The sequence below is a fragment of the Falco biarmicus genome, chromosome 15, assembly GCF_023638135.1.
Source record: "Falco biarmicus isolate bFalBia1 chromosome 15, bFalBia1.pri, whole genome shotgun sequence".
Lineage (NCBI taxonomy): Eukaryota > Metazoa > Chordata > Aves > Falconiformes > Falconidae > Falco > Falco biarmicus.
The window spans coordinates 1,162,518-1,180,123 of record NC_079302.1 but is presented as its reverse complement, the minus strand read 5'-3'; positions in this window follow the sequence as shown (position 1 = coordinate 1,180,123).

Sequence of the window (17,606 nt, the reverse complement as noted above, 5' to 3'; positions counted from 1 at the left end):
CCGTGGCCTTTCCAGCAAGTGTCTGAGCAGGGCCGGGCAGGGTGCGAGGAAAAGATTTTAAACTTAGCATTGAGCGGGTTTCTGTTTTATTTTTAATAAAAAGCTTTCTAAGTGGTGAAGATGGCCAAAGTTTCATACAATTGAGAATAAAGAGAGGCATAAGGGGTGTCGGGGCCTCCCACGCCCAGGGGGGCAGGCGGGGGGTGAGGGAGGCGCTGACACAAGCCAGCACACTCGCTGTTCATGGAAATATATTTTGCTTTAAAAAAAAAAAAATTAAACTTTTAAATAGAAACAGAAATTGGGTTGGTTGGTGAGTCAGTTGGTCGGTTGGTTGGTTTGTCGGCGCTGAGATACTGCCCACTGTGAAACACAAAGCTTTGACTATTTTTTTTGGTTTTATTTTTTGGGGGGCGAGTTTGGGTAGAACAGAAAGCATAAATAAGGTGAAGAGGGATATGAACAGCCTTTGCAATGTACAAAAAATAGAGCAAGTGAAACCAAAAATGATGTTCTTGGTGTTTTTCTATAATGTAGTCTTGTTAGCTTTTTTTTGTTACTGTAACAATGCTGATCTCGAACTGTACCAAAATACATGGAGACTAACAGAAACAGAAACCACATGGAACTTTCAAAACTTTAAAAAATTTGTCACAAAAGACTTTGTTGTCATAGTTGAGTTGACTGTAGATGGTAATTGAATATACTCCTTTGGAAATATTTCATCACGTATGTTTCCTGCTCATTGTAATACATTAAAAAAAAAAATGAGCAAAAGCTCTCGTCTCCGCTGTCCCCGCTTGTGCGGTGCAGGGTCCGTGTCGGGTGGGTGTGTGCTGTGCGGCTCGGCTCGGCGTGACTCGGCAGGACGCATGCATCCGCCTGAGCTCTGCGCCCCGCAGCAGGTGGGCACTGCCACAGAGCCGCATGGCCACACGCACATGCCCTTGTGCACCGCGTGGCCGCGTCCCTCCCCGCACACCACACGGGGGGCTGGGCGCCCACCAGGGTGAGAGCACTGGGGCTGAGGCTGCGAATTAAAGTTAAAGTGGAAGTAATGAGCCAAATGGCACAATTCATATTATGGCTTCAGGACGCATTGTGTATGAAAAAGACATTATAAGTGCATTTAATTTTACTAAATGATTGTATAAGAATTCCAGGCACACTGCTGTAATTAATGGGTAAAGGGAAAGCATGATGCCTTTCTGGGTTGAGGTCATCTTGAAACCTGTAAACTAGAAATAAAAAATTACCATCTGTTTTCTTCTACTGATGCAGCCAAAAGGAGACGAAGGTAAGAAAGGTAAGTGGCTGACTCACTGCTCTTCCCTTTGCTTGCTCAAGTGCCTCTTGAGCAGGGAGGAAAACTTGGTGAACTGTTGAATGTTAAATACATTCTTCTCTTACCAAAAAATGCCCCTTGCAGCAGCAAATGCTTGAAATTCATTAATAAGGACCACATCCAAAAGAGAGCCGTGGGGGCTACCATTCATCTCTTAATTTATAACTGCAGCAATAAATAAGGCGGGGGGGGGGGTGGGGGGGGTGGGGGCAGGACACAACACGCAAAAAACCAAAAAACCACAACATTGCAGGTGGGATGAGCAGTCTGTTTAGTATGGCTGTCCTGGGCTGCCCTGCCTGACGGCAAGGGGCTTCCTCTGCCTCCCTGGGGAGCAGGACCCTGAGCTCCACAGGGTTGTCCAGCCAGTGCAGAGGTTGCGGGGAAGAAATCATGCAGCTAGCGAGGGTACAGGAGTGTTATTTAATGAAGCAGGTCAGGACATCCACTTGCGAGCCATTAAGGTCAATAATCAGGTTGCTGGTGCACCTTCATAAGGAAAAAAGAAAAAAATCGAAAACATACACTTGTACTGATTCAGGCTCCAAAAAATCATGAATTGTGAAATAAAGTAGCTCAAAATTGCCAAGGCTCCGACGACTCCTGGTGATACGGTGTAACCAACCCAAGCCAGAGAGGCCCTGGCCCCAGCACGCAGCCCTGACAGGGGACAGCCAGCGCCTCCGGTGACTGACGCGGTGAGGGCGATGGCACTGGGTTGCCTCTTGGCTGCTTGTTGGCTGGGGTTTTTTTTAATGGGAAAAATCCATTCTACGTTTTCCAGAAGCTGACGGGACTGTGGTAATAATGGGGTCGCCAGCGTCACCTTTGCACCAGTGTTTGCACTGTGCCTCGTTAATGACTTCTCTGTTGTTCGTAGACCTGCAGTTTTGTAAGTTTATTATGTAACGTTGCTATTTATTCCTGGGTTGAATTCCAGTTTAAAACAGCTACGCTTGAGAAAGCACCTCTCTGATGCTCAGAAAGGTGTAAATGGCCTCTAGTAGCTGCACAAGCTGCAAACTAAAAACCTCTGCAAGAGCCTCTCTGTTCAGAGCAGTGCATCAGCGGAAATTGTGCAAACCTCTGACAGAAATAAAAAGGTTTTTCCATGTTGTGATTCTGGTAAGAGGAGACTGGGAGTGATTTTTAATAACCTTTCATTGCCATCACCTAAAAGACAAGGAAGAGATTTAGCTCTTACTCATGCACTCTCACAGGCCAAAAAACCACGTTATTTGTAACAGCAGAGCAGTGCCCAGGTGTCTGCCACAGACAGTAACCTCGCCAGTGGATTTGGAGCAGAGTTCCCAGCTGGAGGGTGCCTCTGCCCTCAGGTGCAGCCTGCGTGGTGCTGTCATCAGTGCAACAGGAGCGAGGGCTTTGGCCAGCGGCCCCAGGGAGGTGGCCAGGGGTCCACCAGGGTCCACCAGGGGTCCACGCCAGGCAGCCTGGCGTGCGGTGCCACAGGACAGCTGGTGCGTGCTGACACCAAAGGAGGAAACACCGCTGGTCTCCCTGTTGTCCCCAGCTGGCTTTTCCACAGGAGATCCCACCCCGGAGCACAGCAGAGGGGAGCCCGGCATACCAGCCCTGCCGACAGCTGGCCGTGGGGCTGGCATGGGCTCTGGGTGCAGCAGCTGGACGCCAGTGCAAGCCACATCCCATAGGACAGGCAGGGCCCTGGGGCACTCGGAGGCTACAGATGGAGTATGCCTTCAGGAGATGCTCTTGCTCCTGCACCCACTGCCAGTGCACGGCCCTGTCAGACGTCGCAGCAGCTGTGGGCTGGTCCATGCCAGGGCTGAGCCACCCTGCTCCTGGGCTACCCAGCCAGCAGCTGAGCCCCTTGCCCTGGCCCTGCATCCCACTGCATGCAGCACCCTGTCCAGGCAGAGCAGCTGGCTCCAGGGGTGCCCCTGGGATGGGGGACGGTGACGGCAATGCCACCGTGCAGCCTGGCATGCAGACACACAGGTCAGTGCTACAGAGGCTCCATTCCTGCGGCAGTAGCCATGGGTATTGGCTTCCTGCACCCACTGCCAGCCGATGCTGGCAGATCCCCACTGTGGGCCCTGGCATCCAACTGAGGCATCAAGGGCACATTGTCAGTGCCACCACATAACAGATGAGCTGCATTTGTAAAGGTGTCCGGGGCATGAAGCAGCAGATCATGAGGACTAAAACAAGACCAGAAGAAATCCCAAAACCTTGCCGGCTGCCAGCTTCCAGTGAGACCAGTTTTGCTGCGTGCTACAGGTGCCTCTCTGCTATGCCCAGGTTTGCTGCTGAAGACCAGCTGGAGCACAGGGCAAGTTCAGTCCATGGGGCAGCTGGTCCTGCAGCCCATGGGGAGTTCGTGCCGGGCGTAGACCCTCTCTCCTGAGAGCAGCAGCTGCAGCCACGACACTTCTGCAGCCAGGTCCCTGATGAGCTGAGCAAGGTCCCGCGATAATGTCTTTGCTAAATGACCTCTGAAGCCTGCTAAAAGAGCTGACTTCTGTAATGCAGACGGATGTTCTGAGAAACTGCCACCAGTCTGGGGCTGTGCCAGCAGTGGTGAAGGGTTAACTCCATCAGCGCTTAAACTACGAGTATGGAGCCCATTCTCTCCTCCAAGCTCGTTAACAATGTACACCTGATGATCTAAAGCACTAGAGAGTCATTTTAATTAACGCTCTGCCAGAGGGGATGTGGTGAAGACACTGATTTCACTCCCAATGACTTTCTATTTTGGTATATTGCAGAATTGGTGCATTAGTTCCCCGGGCTGATGCAGTGAGCTAATCCAACTACAGCAGCGGGGCATTGCCTCTGCTTGGCTCTGCGTGCGGCAGCTCAGCACAGAGGCGCTGGCACCATGCGCGGGTGGAGTACGGGGCTCAGGCAGGCCCGCGGGGGCTGGCGGGGAGGCTGGTCCTCAGCCACCGGCAGGGCGCCGGGGCCGGCGGGTCAGCAGTGCTGCAGAAACCGCTGACAAAGCCCGTGGCCACGGGGGCCCTGCCACGCGTCTGCCAGGGCCAGGAGCGGGACCGCGGGGCCAGAGGCACCTGTCCATGCCCACCGTCCCGCCCAGCCGCGGCAGCCACAGCACCCCAAGGGAAGGCGCCAGCCTGAGCTGCGGAGGAACTGCAGCCAGCGGTGCTCCAGGTCTCCTGCGGCCTCTGCGGTGATGGAGGAGAGATTTCACACTGCGCCCCAGAGAAAAGATAGCGGTACCTATAAATGGTATTGTGCTGTTGGTTAGATGGTAGCATGATGTTACTTAATTAATGTTTTAATACCCTAGGCATCTTCTGTGCCGTATAATTCATATCGATTCAGCTGTGAGCATGTTCAGTTAAAAAGACTCTCTTTCCTAAGCAAACTTTCAATTATATTGAATTGTCACAGCAAAAAAGGGCCTTTTCTCAGCATGGGGGAGGGGATTCTCTGCCAAACGGCTGCTGGCCGGGCTGGGCACACACGTGCGCACTCACACACACGTGCACTAGCCCGGTGCCCACACCTGCCGGCCCTGGTGCTTCCAGCCTCCTCAAGTCACCAGCGCCAGCCCCAGCCTGCGGTGCTGCCGCATGTCCGTTCCTGCTCCACGGAGTCCCCTGCGTGTCCGGGCGGAGCAGCCCGTCCCCTCCAGCTGCTGCTGGGCTGCCCGGCGGAGGCTGCCCCAGCTCTGTGCCAGCCCAGGTGCCCGGGCGCACAGCAGCAGCTCTTGCAGCCCCTCAGCAGGGCTGGCCCAGCGCCTGCTGCAGCTGTTTGCCCCGTGCCTGGGGACCTGTCCTCACCACGTCCAGGGCCAGGCTGCAGATCCCCAGGTTGCCCAACATGCACCACAAGGGCCCACGGATCACTGGGGGCCTCCCTGCTCACTCCCTGGCCAGCCCGCTGCTATGGCAGGGAGCCACGCAGAGACTGGATGGTGGGCTGGAAATTGCAGGGGTTAAAGTCATGGCTTTGGGGATCACTGGTGTTTTCTGAATGTTTCGCTGGTTTGATTGTGTCCTGCGTTTTGCAGGGCGCTGCATGCCTGGGGCAGGTGGGCTTCTTGGGGAGGGTGTTCCCAGTCACTTCTTCCCTTTCCCACAGGTTTCCCGAGCATCCTCCAACACGCTCCTGTCTCCAGGGGTGGTGCGTCTCAGCTGAAAGCAGGTCAGCATGGGGTAAACCCTGCCATGGCTGAGGCACAGGGGCAGCTCCCAGGCACCTCCTGATGCCCACAGCACCAGCAAGATGGGCACACCAGAGGTTGGAGGGAGGTTAAAGTCAAATCAGAATTGACAGAAAATTATTAGCAGGGCAGAGACAAAGAAAAAAAACCCTTCCTTCCGTAATCAGGGTTAATGTGTGTGTGGAATGCCGAGTGTTTTGGCAAAGCAGCACCTTTTCTTTTTTAAGCAGAAATTCAGTTTCCATTATGTGAAGCCTTATCCCTCCTGCTCCAGCAGCACCTTTGATCAGTGCACACAGCAGGGGAAAAGGACAGGATGTGACCAGCCTCACCATGTGTCCCCTGGCCCTGCTTTGCCCCGGCAAGTGGCAATTGGAAGGGGTCCCTCTGTGTGACTGTGGCAAGAGAGGGCCCAGGGGATGGATCCCTTCCCCCAGGACCACCTAGCACGGTCACAAACATCACAGCAATGGGTGCACGGGCCACATAGCATCGGGGGGATGCAGGTGCTGGCAGGGGGCCAGTGGTGCCCCACACAGGAGTGAGACCATGCATTAAAGGTCTTGCCCCATCCTTGCTGGGGCTCTGTGGGGCTGGGATTTGGTTCTGGGCATGCAGGCAGCTTCTTGAAGGAATCCTGCAATGGTCCTCTGTGACAAGGCAGGTTTGCCATGCCAGGGTGGGGGGCTGTGCATGTGGATGTCATGCTCGGGGCTGGGGCAGCAGTGGGGCTCACTGACACTGCAGGGACTCATGGTGTGGCCCCAGCTGTGCCTGAGCCCCTGTCACAGCAAGCGGGGCTCCTGGCTGAGCAGCTGGGAGATGCACAACAGACCCACCACCCTTGACAGCACCATGCACCGCAGCGCCGTCCCCAAGTGCAGCTCCAGAGCCAGGGGCAAACATTTGCTCTGCACCTTTGGTGGTAGCAGTGAAGGTTGCAGCTGTATGCAGCTTGTCCCCTCCAACCATCCCAGTGAGCCCTGCCTGCCCGCCTCCTTGTTGCAGTGCTCCCAGCATGATGGCTCTGCACAGCTGGTTTGGGACCTGCCGTGCTGCACCGGGGTGCACTGGCCATGCAGAGCCGGAGCACCGCTATGCATGAGGTGGGATGGCACAAACATCACAGTCCAGCCTCACCAGGGACCTGCACGTCCTTCTACTGTGCTGCCTGCTTTTCCAGATCACTCTGCTTCTTTGGGCTACTCCTGCTTTCCAACGGCACTGAGAACAGGGTCCCGCAGCAGTCTGGCCCCACATTGTGCTGCAAGTTTTCCCACAGCTGCAGTGGCACAGAAAGGTTCCTGGCCCACACCAGGCATGTTCCCCCAGAGTGCATGGGCAGCCTTCCCACCTGGACTGTGCAAGTCAAAGCAGATCTCAGTCCTCTGCTCCCAAGAAAGCACGTCCCTTTGTCACAGAAAGGTGGAAATTTCCCAAATCCACATGCCACCTACCAGTGTGCTCCGAAGCCCGGGAGCTGGCTCTGTACACTTGGTGCCAGTGACTGTCCCTCCGCAGCCGCCCCCCTCGCCCCGTGGGGCTGTGGGGAGGGTGTGGGGGTGAGCGGAGGGAGAGCAGCCCTGGCATGTCTGCAGCATCGATGCCTCTGCACCTCTCTGGGACAGGATGGGAGAGCAGCGCGGCACACAGCCACCCCTGCCAGCACCACAGAGCTGCAGCACCAGCCCCCGGGGAAGTGGTGCAGGGAGGCACTGGCAAAATTTTTTTCAGCAACAGAGGAGCACCTTGATGTTCTGGAAGGATAAAACATGTCTGGGAGCCAAGAGCCATGGCGTGTCAAGTCAGCCACGTGCACCATGGCAGCAGGCAGCTGCCAGCTTTGTCACCAGCCTCTGCCACTGCACTGCAGCCCTCAGGGCATCCCTCATCCCCCAGCCTCGCTGAGCCTGTTGTCCCCAGGATGGGGGGACATGAAGGCTGCTTGCCGCACAGGCTATCCTTCTACTAGGAAGGCTTTATTAAAGATTTCTGTCTGGTTTTTTTCTTTTTTAAATAATGAGGCAAAGATAAAAATTCTGTATTTTCATTACTCCCTATTTTCACAGCCCACTGAACAAAAACACAAAGCGCTTTTCCTGCTGCCCCTTGCTCCCTGGCCCTGCCTCTTTCTCCCATGGAGTTCAAATTAAAGAAAGGCGAAAATTGAAGCTGTTGTACGGAAGGCGATTGCAACATGCATATTTGATTTTTATGATGGATCTAAATTGCTGAATAAGGCCGTGGAACAAAGGGAGACTGCAGCTTCCTGCCCATCACAGCCAGCCAGCCACTGCAGAACAAAAGCGCCAGCCATTAGGGGCTCAGCAGGGAGACACATTATATAAATGACTTTGTTTCTCTGCCCCTTCCCCCCCACAGGGTGCTCTGGACGGGGCTGGGGGGGCTCCTGATTTGCACATCCCTGGGAGAGTGTACGGCTGGTGCTGAGCCGCCATGACAGCCGCGGGGAGCCTTGCTCACCCAGCACACGCGGCCGGCCCCAGTGGGGCTGGGGGCCTGGCCGCCCCGTCGAGCTGCCCATGCTGCTGTGGCATGGCCGTGTCCTGTGCGGTGGCAGGCAGGGCCCAGATGGGTCGAGGCAGCCAGGCTGGGGGACAGTCCGCAGAGACCCTTCAGCAGCCGCCAGCCTCGCGTGCCGCACTGTGGCACGGGGCCGAGGCTCGGCTGCCTCTTTCCTTGGGCACCGTGAAGCAATAGGGAACAAAGAGAGGCAAGGGCGGCATCCCTCACCCTCCTGCCCCTGTGGCACAGCCACTGCACTGCTGGTGGTTGCCGGGGTGCTAGTTCTGGCTGGTGGCCCTGGGCGTGCTCAGGGACTGTGACCTCCTTGGTCCCCAGGCTCACCCTGCAGGATGGCTGTGCTGGTGGCTGAGCCTCCATGGTGGCCCTGGTGCCACAGGGATGCCCCTCAGGCGTTCGGTGACCCATCCCTTACCAGTGTCCTTTTTACAGCCCAGGCTGCAGCCCTGTATAGCAAGTGGCACTCCCATGACACTGGCCAGTTGTCCCTTAGCAGGTCTGAGCCACAGCAGACCTGTGGCAGCTCCCTCAGCAGTGTCAGTGCAGCAGCAGCTCCATGCGAGCACACGTGGGACATGCCAGACATGACTGCCCTGATGGTCCCACAGGCGTCCTCGTAGCACGCTGCGGTGCACACAGGCTGCCTAGCTGGTTGTGCCGGGCACTGTGCTGCCCGGCCCGGCGTGCCGGCAGGAGGAGGCGAGGCGGTGCCTGGTGGGCAGGGGTGCTTGCACCCATCTGGGGAGCTGCCGCTCTGATCTGGTGCTTGCAGAAACCGCCTTTTGTGTTTAGGAAAAGACATTAGTTAGGGAGGCTTCAGGCGGAAGATCTGTGATTCCTCAGTCTGCAGCGGAAGGTACTTGACAAGGGCGAGATCTGGTTAGGATCAGGCTGGGTCGGGAGCGGGTTTCCTGCTGGTTCCTCAGAGCCACCGCAGAGAAGAGCCGGATTCACGGCGGCGGTGCTTCCAGGGCTACACACAGCTCTCTGCTGGCACAGTGTCTCTGCACAGGCAAGCATGGTGTCCCGGCCTGACACACTTTGGTGGCCCAGGGTCAACCCTCCTGAGCCTGAGCGATGGGCATCACCAAGGAACACCCGTGTCAGCAGCACAGCCCCTGGCTGCCCACAGCCCACAGCCCGCTGGGGCACAAAGGGGCATGAGGGCACCCTGCCCGCTGTCCCCCCAGCAGGCGTGAGCCCAGGGCTGCCCTGGGCTCTTCCCAGCCACAGCCTGTGTGTCATAGCCACCGGCCTGTGAAACACCTTCCACTTGAGCCAAGGTGGACCCGAGGCATTGCTGCTGAGTCCTGTGGGCGGTGAGGCTGGCCTGCGCCACACTGGTGTGTGGGAGGGCTTGGGAACCAGCACTGCCCCACCGCAGGGAAAGGGCTTGGGGCTGGGCTGGGGCTGGCCCCTGTCTTGCTGCAAGAGCTGCTCTGGCTGTGCTGTGGGGTGCCAGCGGGCTGCTTGAACTCATCAACTCCTGCTGCAGATGTGACGTACCGCTGGAGAAAAGAAAACCACAGGCCAGACTAAAAACATGCTTTCCTTCTCTAATGCATCCCCCAGGTCCTCTGCCCTTCATCTCCCCTCTGCACTGCACCAGGGAATTGCATGCTTCCGTAATAGTTCCTAATGGATTTCTCCTATCCCTAGCCCTGTGCTGTGAGAGCGGGAAGGAAGGACGGCATGCCACCATGCCTCCAGCCATGCAGGGCAGCCAGCACTGCTGCAGCTGCTGCAGGGGGTGGGGGGCACAAAGAGCCCACTGCAGCCCCCCATGCAGCACGACTCGCCATCAGCTGCTGCAGACAGATGCAGCTGGAGGGACTCGTGCCTCAGTTTCTCTGGGATGGCATTGGCAAGACCTGCAGTGAGGAACCAGGGCAGCCTGGGGAGGCTGTCCCAAGTAAAATTCCGGGCTGACGGGGGAGGAGGTGGGCACATCACTGCCCAGAGACAGGCCAGAGGGGTGCGGCGGCAGGGGAGTCTGCCTAGGGAGTGAGAGAAAGCTGGGAGCAGCCTGAGAGCCAGAGGGGGGATGCGCTCAGCTCTTTAAAGTTTGATTTCCATGACCTTTTTTTGCTGCTGGCTGCTGCTCCCCCAGTGCCACTCCCAGCACTGGGTCAGGTTGTGCTTTCTCTGCTAAGGAGCTAAACTGAGATGCTGTGTGTAAGAAATGGGAAGTGACAAGATATGACCGAAGCATTGGAAATCAATCCAAACTAAATGTGCTTCTTAACTATAAGTGAACAGTTGAAAACAATCCTCTTTTATAGCCATGGAGATAAATACTCTGTTTTTATTAGGAAAAAATTGCTTTGGACTGAATAAAGTCGTTTGATTAACAAGTCAAAGCAGATGGTTTATTGATGTTTCAGAAAGGAGTTTACAAGGTCTAGTGAAAAAAGAGACCCAGCTCTGAATTAACAAATTACCCTGGTATATGGGACATTGACAGTTCACTGCTAATAGATTTATGGGCTACTGCTGGGTGTTTCGTCCCCATTTGGTTTATTATGATAAAATATTGGGGTAGGGGTAACCTATAGCCTCACTGCAATATACTGTATCGACCCCTGACCCTGAGAACCTGACAGCAAACCTATATATTAGATTCTTAATTTGTCTTAATCTAACAGGATCGTCTTCCATGCTGTAATTATTTTCCAAAGGCGATTGTGTGAGTATGTGAGTGTGTGTGAGAGATGCAGGTGAAGGTGGATCACTTTCTGTATTGCACTGGACACACAGTTAAACTGCTGAAGACCTGAGAGATCACAGTAGGAACAATGCAGGAGCATCAATGGCCCATGGAGCAGGACATGACATTGAGAAATAATAAAATTCCCAGGTGCTGTAAATTACTCTCATGAAAAAATTTACCATGAGGCCCCAGCAGCATCTGGAAATACGCACTATGCACAGGTCTTGACTGGAAATGCAGAGACTTGAAGAAATGGTGCAACAGAGCTGTTCCTTTTTCTGAACGTTATCGCAATCGCTTTGCACCCTCCATGCCCACGGCCACAGCTTTCCACAGGCCTGCAGTGTCCTGCAGGCAGCCACCACAGGTAGGTTGGAATCCACAGCAGCTGAGCCTTCATGTCCGGTATGTCAGGATTAAAATGCAGTAATTGCATGCTTCTGTGTCAGAGTAGCAGTATATTAGCTAACAGTTTAGGCATGTGCACTGTCATCTTTCATACTTCGGGGCTAACACACTGACTGTAATTATAGGGCAGTCGCAGTGCTCAGAGCAGTTGAATCAGGCTGGCTGCAGGTCAAGGAGCGCTCATTCCTGTGCTGAAGCCTGGGTAACAACTACTGACTCCTGAGAATACGTCCAGGTTTCAGACACCCTCAGCCCAGAGTAACATGCAATTTATCACATGCTATGTCCATCCACGCTGCAGGCAGGCACTGCCTGCCCCCTGCCACGGGCCCGGGCAGGAGAGTGGTGCTAAGCTCTGCCAGTCCAAATGTCAGTGACGGGGAGCAGGAAGACAGTCTCCAAACTCTCCTCCATTTGCTGAAGCAATTAGTTCTGAGGACCTTATGTGAAACCTGTACTCCCTCCTCTTCTTTGTTACCTGTGTTAGTTTGCATAGGGCACTGGGGGTGCCAGAGCGTGCTTACCTGTGCTGCCCTCTGCAACGGCTGCTCATTCAGATGAGACAATTAGGGGATGCTGTAGCTTGGGACTTGTCATTTTTTGTGCCCAAACAGGGTAGTTGTGGTGCCTGGATTCAGGGTCAGAGACCCCATGCAAGAGCATGCCTTGCTTCATGCTGGTTCCCCCTGTGCTGTGCCTGCCAGGCACCATCCTGTGCACCCTGCAAGGCTGGGGGAGCGGCAGGGCTGACGAGAACCCCGTAAAACAAGCCGGCAGGAGAGCACCGGGGCAAACCCTCCAGTGTCAGGGGCTGTATTAATTCCCACCCACCCCTATCCCTGCTTAGCAATATCTGCATGCATCTGAAGATGACATGGTGATGAATGGGGGACAAATGCGCCTTTTATTGCCTCCACCACACACACGCATTTTTCCCTCTCTCTCTCTCTCTCTTCTTTTAAAGGGACTGTTGGACTGCTGGATACAGGAACTCATGATTTGTTCTGCAGCCATTTCTCTTTTCTCTCCTGTAGTAGGATCTGCAGAAATAATTTGAAGATCTGGAGGTAATTTAGCGTCTTCTTTACTTCTCTCCCCATACTTCCTAGGAGTTCACCAGATACCCTCTAGATGAACTACTCCTACTGTAAAATATTTTTTCTAGGCTTTGTTCATCTAATTTATTAACTGTCTGAAGCTTTATTTACCATGTTCTGGATTAACTCTAAGACCAGTTACTATTCAGACCTGCTGCTTGTATCATTGCTGCCTTTCATTCTGTTTATCTTTTCTTTGTAGAGGAGGGGCTCAAACATATACAAACTGTCCTGAGATTTAGCAGATATTCCAGGGAATCACAGGGTTGTATCTCATCTTCTCTGTTAATTAGTTACTGTCTCGCGCCTCATAGGAATCACAGCAAACTTTCTTCTACATGCCACTGCTCCCCAGGAAGCAGAAGGGAAACGAAAAGATCATTTTAATAGTTGATATTACAACTCTTAATCTCACCCCAAATGCAGGAGCACCGAAGGGGGTGGGGTTTCTCTGATTTACATCAGTGGAGAGCTGGCCCCAAGCACCCACCTGTGATCATGGGCAGACCTGTTACAATAGGTGATGGGGTGGTGGGTTTGGGGCTGTCAGACTGGATCTTGGTGGAAGAGCTATGGTGCTGCTATATGAGCCAGCTGGGGAAAGCGCATCATCTCTCCATCCCTTATGAAGGTGTTTGCAATGTTCCGGGGGCTTTTAGGGTGCTCAGGAAAGCTGAGAGTTTAGCTGAGGACAAACACGCAAGCGGCTAGAAGGAGAAAATGGTGTGGAGCCCTTCAAAATATAAATGAGCTGCTTCACTGTAGACAGCATGGTAGAAGTGGACCTGTGAGAAAAGAGTGAGGCGGGATGGATCAGTGGTCTCACATATGACCCACAGAGTGTGGCATTTACCAAAGCTGCCCTACTCATGCTTGCTGAGGGCCGTGCAGATCTGTCCTTTGCTGGTGCAGGATGGCTCAGGATGCATTGAACTGGCTGCAGCCAGAGTGCTTCCGCACCCACACTGGTGCTCCAGGTATCTCAGAACAATACAATGGGGTCTCTGCTTGGCTGAGAGAGAAGAAGCCACTAAACCTGTGGCACAGAGATGTGATTGCTGCAGGCCAAAGCCAAGTGAGCCGAGCTCCAGAAACATGCGTTTTAGGATTTTAGGTTACAGCCCAGACAACAATGAAAATGCTGTGCTTTGGCCCTGAAGTGTAACCAGACTCCCATGGGTCGGGGAGCAGTCTGGGACCTTGCTCCTTCAGGACGGCGTGTGCGCAGGGCTGCCTGTCCCCAGCGCCTGGCACATCTGGCTCTGCAGTGTCCCAATGGCAATAAAAGCATAGGCACTGGCATGAGCACCCCAGTTTTTAAATAGACATTATCTGTGGGGATATTTGCAGATCCAGACACTTTCCCTTGGAAATCCCAGCTTAAATAGGCAGTGCAGGCAGTGACTCTGGCTCTTACTCTCAGGCTGTGGCTGTGCCCACTCTGCAAGGGCTGCAGGGCTCTGAGGGGCCTCCCCACCCAGGCAGCAAGCATGCCCAGCCCTGGCTCCACATACCTGGCTGTGGGTGCTCTGCTGCACCAGGTTGTCACCTGCACTGGTGGGAACAGCCTGGGGCTGGCCGTGTGTGGAGCCAGTTCTCTCTCCACCTGTGGGCATTCTCCATGCAGGCCCTGGTGCTCTTTCTGCTGTTGCTTCCTGCATGATGCCTGTTAACATGTGTTGTCCCACCACTCCCCATCCTGCTAACGTGTGGTATCCCACCACTCCTCATTGACCTGGGCTACTGGCAGCTTACCCCAGAGATGTTCCCTGGGGAGGATTTTTCTTTCTAGGGCTGGTATATCTTTGTAACTTTTCAGTGTCCTCAGACTGTAATTTTTTTCCCTCCAATCCAAGCTAGACAAACCTCAGCTGGAGCAACAGGGTCTGGCTGGGGTGTTCACTCCAGGGAAGATACTGATGGGCTGGCCAGAAGGGCTGAGGCATCTCAGAGCCAAGGCTTGTGAGGGAGTATCAATTCAGTGAGGATTATTGTGCTGACATACTGCTTCTTAACTATCCTCTGGTAACCCTCTGTGTAGATGCTCACAGGGAAGTGGGCTGTGGCCATTTTTCCTGGGGCTCACTAGAAACCCTTTGTCTTGCCAGGGGTTCAGGCAATGCCTGTGGTTACTCCAGTTCAGTTGACAAGGAGCAACCACTTCAGTGATGGGAAATTGATTACACAGCCTAATCAAGTAAAAATATCACTTTAGCTGTACGATCAATGTGTTCTTAAGGAAACATTTGAGACTTTAAAAAGTCATTATAAATACATGCTCTGAATTCACACCATCTTTGTGGGATCTTGCAGCCTCAGTGGCTCTCGCTCCTAAGTTTCCTTTGCTTTAGCCATGTTTCACACCTGACATCCCACTTGGCTTGCAGCATGAGAGCTCAGTGTCCTGGGCAGCAACCTCTCCGCATGCTGGCACCTGAGCAATGCCAGGGAAGCCTGACCTATGACAGGGGCCCTACATGCCACCAGAATGCAAGCAACAGTCACAACTGGGGGAAAAAATAAATAATCATGCTTTATATAAAGTACTAGTACATTTTCAGAAACAAAGCATTTAATGTTAGCAAGGGGGATGTTTTGTTTGTTTTACCTTTCCTTTTTTTCTTTTTTTTTCCCCCTTCCCTTTTCTTTACTTTCAGAGAGTGGTACCACTGAAACATAAGGGCTGGTGCTGTTGGCATTACAGTGGCTAATGTGGTAGTCTAATTCTAAACTCCCGAATGTAGTTGCACACTATTCCTCCACACCTATCCTCACTATTATTCTGTTCTTTTACTTCACCAGTTGTATATTGTCTAATTGTGATTTACTGCATATTTTTCACATAAATTACTTTAATGGACTCTTTGTCTGGGATACATTGCATGGTAGAGAGTGCTACAAGGTGTCACATGAACAAGGTTATAGAAAAGATTGAAAAGACTACAAACTATGGTGTGAGCTGAGGAATACCACATGTTGGAATGACGCAGACATACAAGGGGCAGAGTTAAGAGCTCTGTGTACAGTCTTGATGCCATAGCATTTCTCATCTTGAGTGTTTAACTGTGCAACCCTGATATTTTTGTAATGGAGTCTTTCCTAGTGAAGTTTGGAGGGGGGGGATTTTGTTCAAAATTAAAACCACGAAGATTCTGGAGCACTACAGATGGCGGGGGTGTGTGTGTGTGTGTGAAGTGCTTGAAGCATGGTCCTTCCTGAGCTGGCTTAAACTCTGCCAAACCTGCCTGTCCTGCATGAGTTGAGTGCTGCCTGTGTTCACACTGCCAGCCTGCAGATACACAGCTCTTCTGGCCACCATGCAAAACAAGCCTCCCTGCACACCTTGCGGTGCTGTAGGGTCCCTGTTATGGACCCACTGAGACACAGTCCCTGCATGAGGCTGTGATAGCTGTAAGCATGCACACCACAATGGGCTTCACCCATCCAGCTCTTAAGAGGCTGTGCTCAGCATCAGCACATCAGGGCACCTCCTCAGAGCTGGATTAATAACACGTTTGAGTTTGTGCATCCAGCACTTTAGTGAGGAGACAAGGCACGTGGAGTATGCACAAGGGAGAAACAAGCCTGGCAGACAGCACAGCAGCTGCCAGGATTTCCTCTCCAACCCCTCTGGCACTCACAGGAAGTTCCCTGCCCCCACCTTCCTGCTGTCCTGGCCACAGGTGCTACTGTGACTGCTAAGCCTTGCAGCTGGGCTCAATCATGTTGTAGTGGATGAGGCTCCTTTGGCACTGGGACTGTGTGGGGAGAGGTTTGCTGCTTGAGCTGCTGTTGAAGAGCTCAGGCTTAACAAGCATTCCCAGCACACACCTCAGGTATAGCACTGGGACTGTCCAAAGAGGGTTCTGGCTCCAACCTGGGGAGATGGAGTGGTGATGGACACAGCTTGTTGTGTTTTTTGTAGCCTATCAGCACCATCTCTGCCCCACTTAAGGTCAGACTACACTGGTCTCTGCACCTGCCAAGCTCGTTATGCCTCACTGAGGGGACACTGTGGCAGCGGACTCATGTTTCACGGCAAATAGCCAGCATTGTGTGTCACCTGATTACTGCTGGCACGTGGATTTGTGTTGCTACCTCACAAGTTTATCTGGCAGTTTGCTGTGGTTGTTGCAGGACTCTTCCAGAAGAGCGCCTGGCAGGCTGGGAGAGGTGCAGCTCCTGTTGACAACCTATTGGGTGGCTCTGTCCAGGAAAGGTGGGTTTGATGCAATGTCCTGGCATCCTGCCACTTCTCCTTGGTCAGGGTCTATTTTATTAGCATTGCCAAGATTGTAGGTCTAGGAGGATGAGAATGGAAGTCTTCTTGCGATTCATTGACTGGAGCAAATCACTTACTAGGAAGTAATTTCAGTTTCAGGCCTTGGCTTGATTCCAAGCTATGATGGGTCTTAGTCTATTAGTTGCAATAAAATAAACTGGGAGTTGGCCTCTGGCGGGCTTACTTACACCCTTGCTTGGACACTGAAGGTTTGACATCAGGCACAACAGATCAGGGCACATACATGGCGCATTTCTGCAGACCTGGTTGAATTAATGCGTCCTTGAAGGAGAAAGCAAAGGATCTTCCCTGACTGAGGCATTAGCTACATCAACTAGCAGCACATGTCCCCGACTTTCTTAATCAGCTTAGTAAAAACGGTCTGAATTTCTTATACTCTTGAATGGTGAATCAAAGCCAAATTATGTAAAGGCATGTTTTTCTTTTCAGTGTGGATCACTGCTGTGCCTAATTTCAGATTTTTGACCCTTGTACATTTCAGCTGAAGGAATATTAAGAGAAAAAAGTTCTAAATATGTTTTTCAAGATAGGAAAGTTCTGGTTAGAAAATCGCTAGAAATTTATGAGTGATGGGGAAAAGAGTTGTAGTGGAAATTAATATGAAATATGACTGTAACAACCAGTCCTCAGAAGTGGCCATAATTGTGCTCTAATCCCCACAGTACTCTTGCTTTCTTGCTGTCTCACTGGATTTCACACATTAAAATGATATCCTGTTCTGGAAAAAGAACCAGGAATTGGACATCCGTTCCCAATACCATATCACAATGTTACCCTATTCATGCCATATTGCATTTGATCAATACACTTGGGTACAGGAATATTTCACATTGGAGCTCTTTTATATTTTTCATGTGATAGTCCACTGAACTGGGGTCTTTTACTTGGCCTTATGATGAGCTAGACAAAAAGAGAAAATAAGTTTCTTCTGTAGTAGGAACTGCCTTGTTATTTCATAAGCATCTTGTAGGCCTGAGGCTAGTAGGATTAGTGAAGGATTACTACGCATGCGTGCATAGCTTATAAAGCTG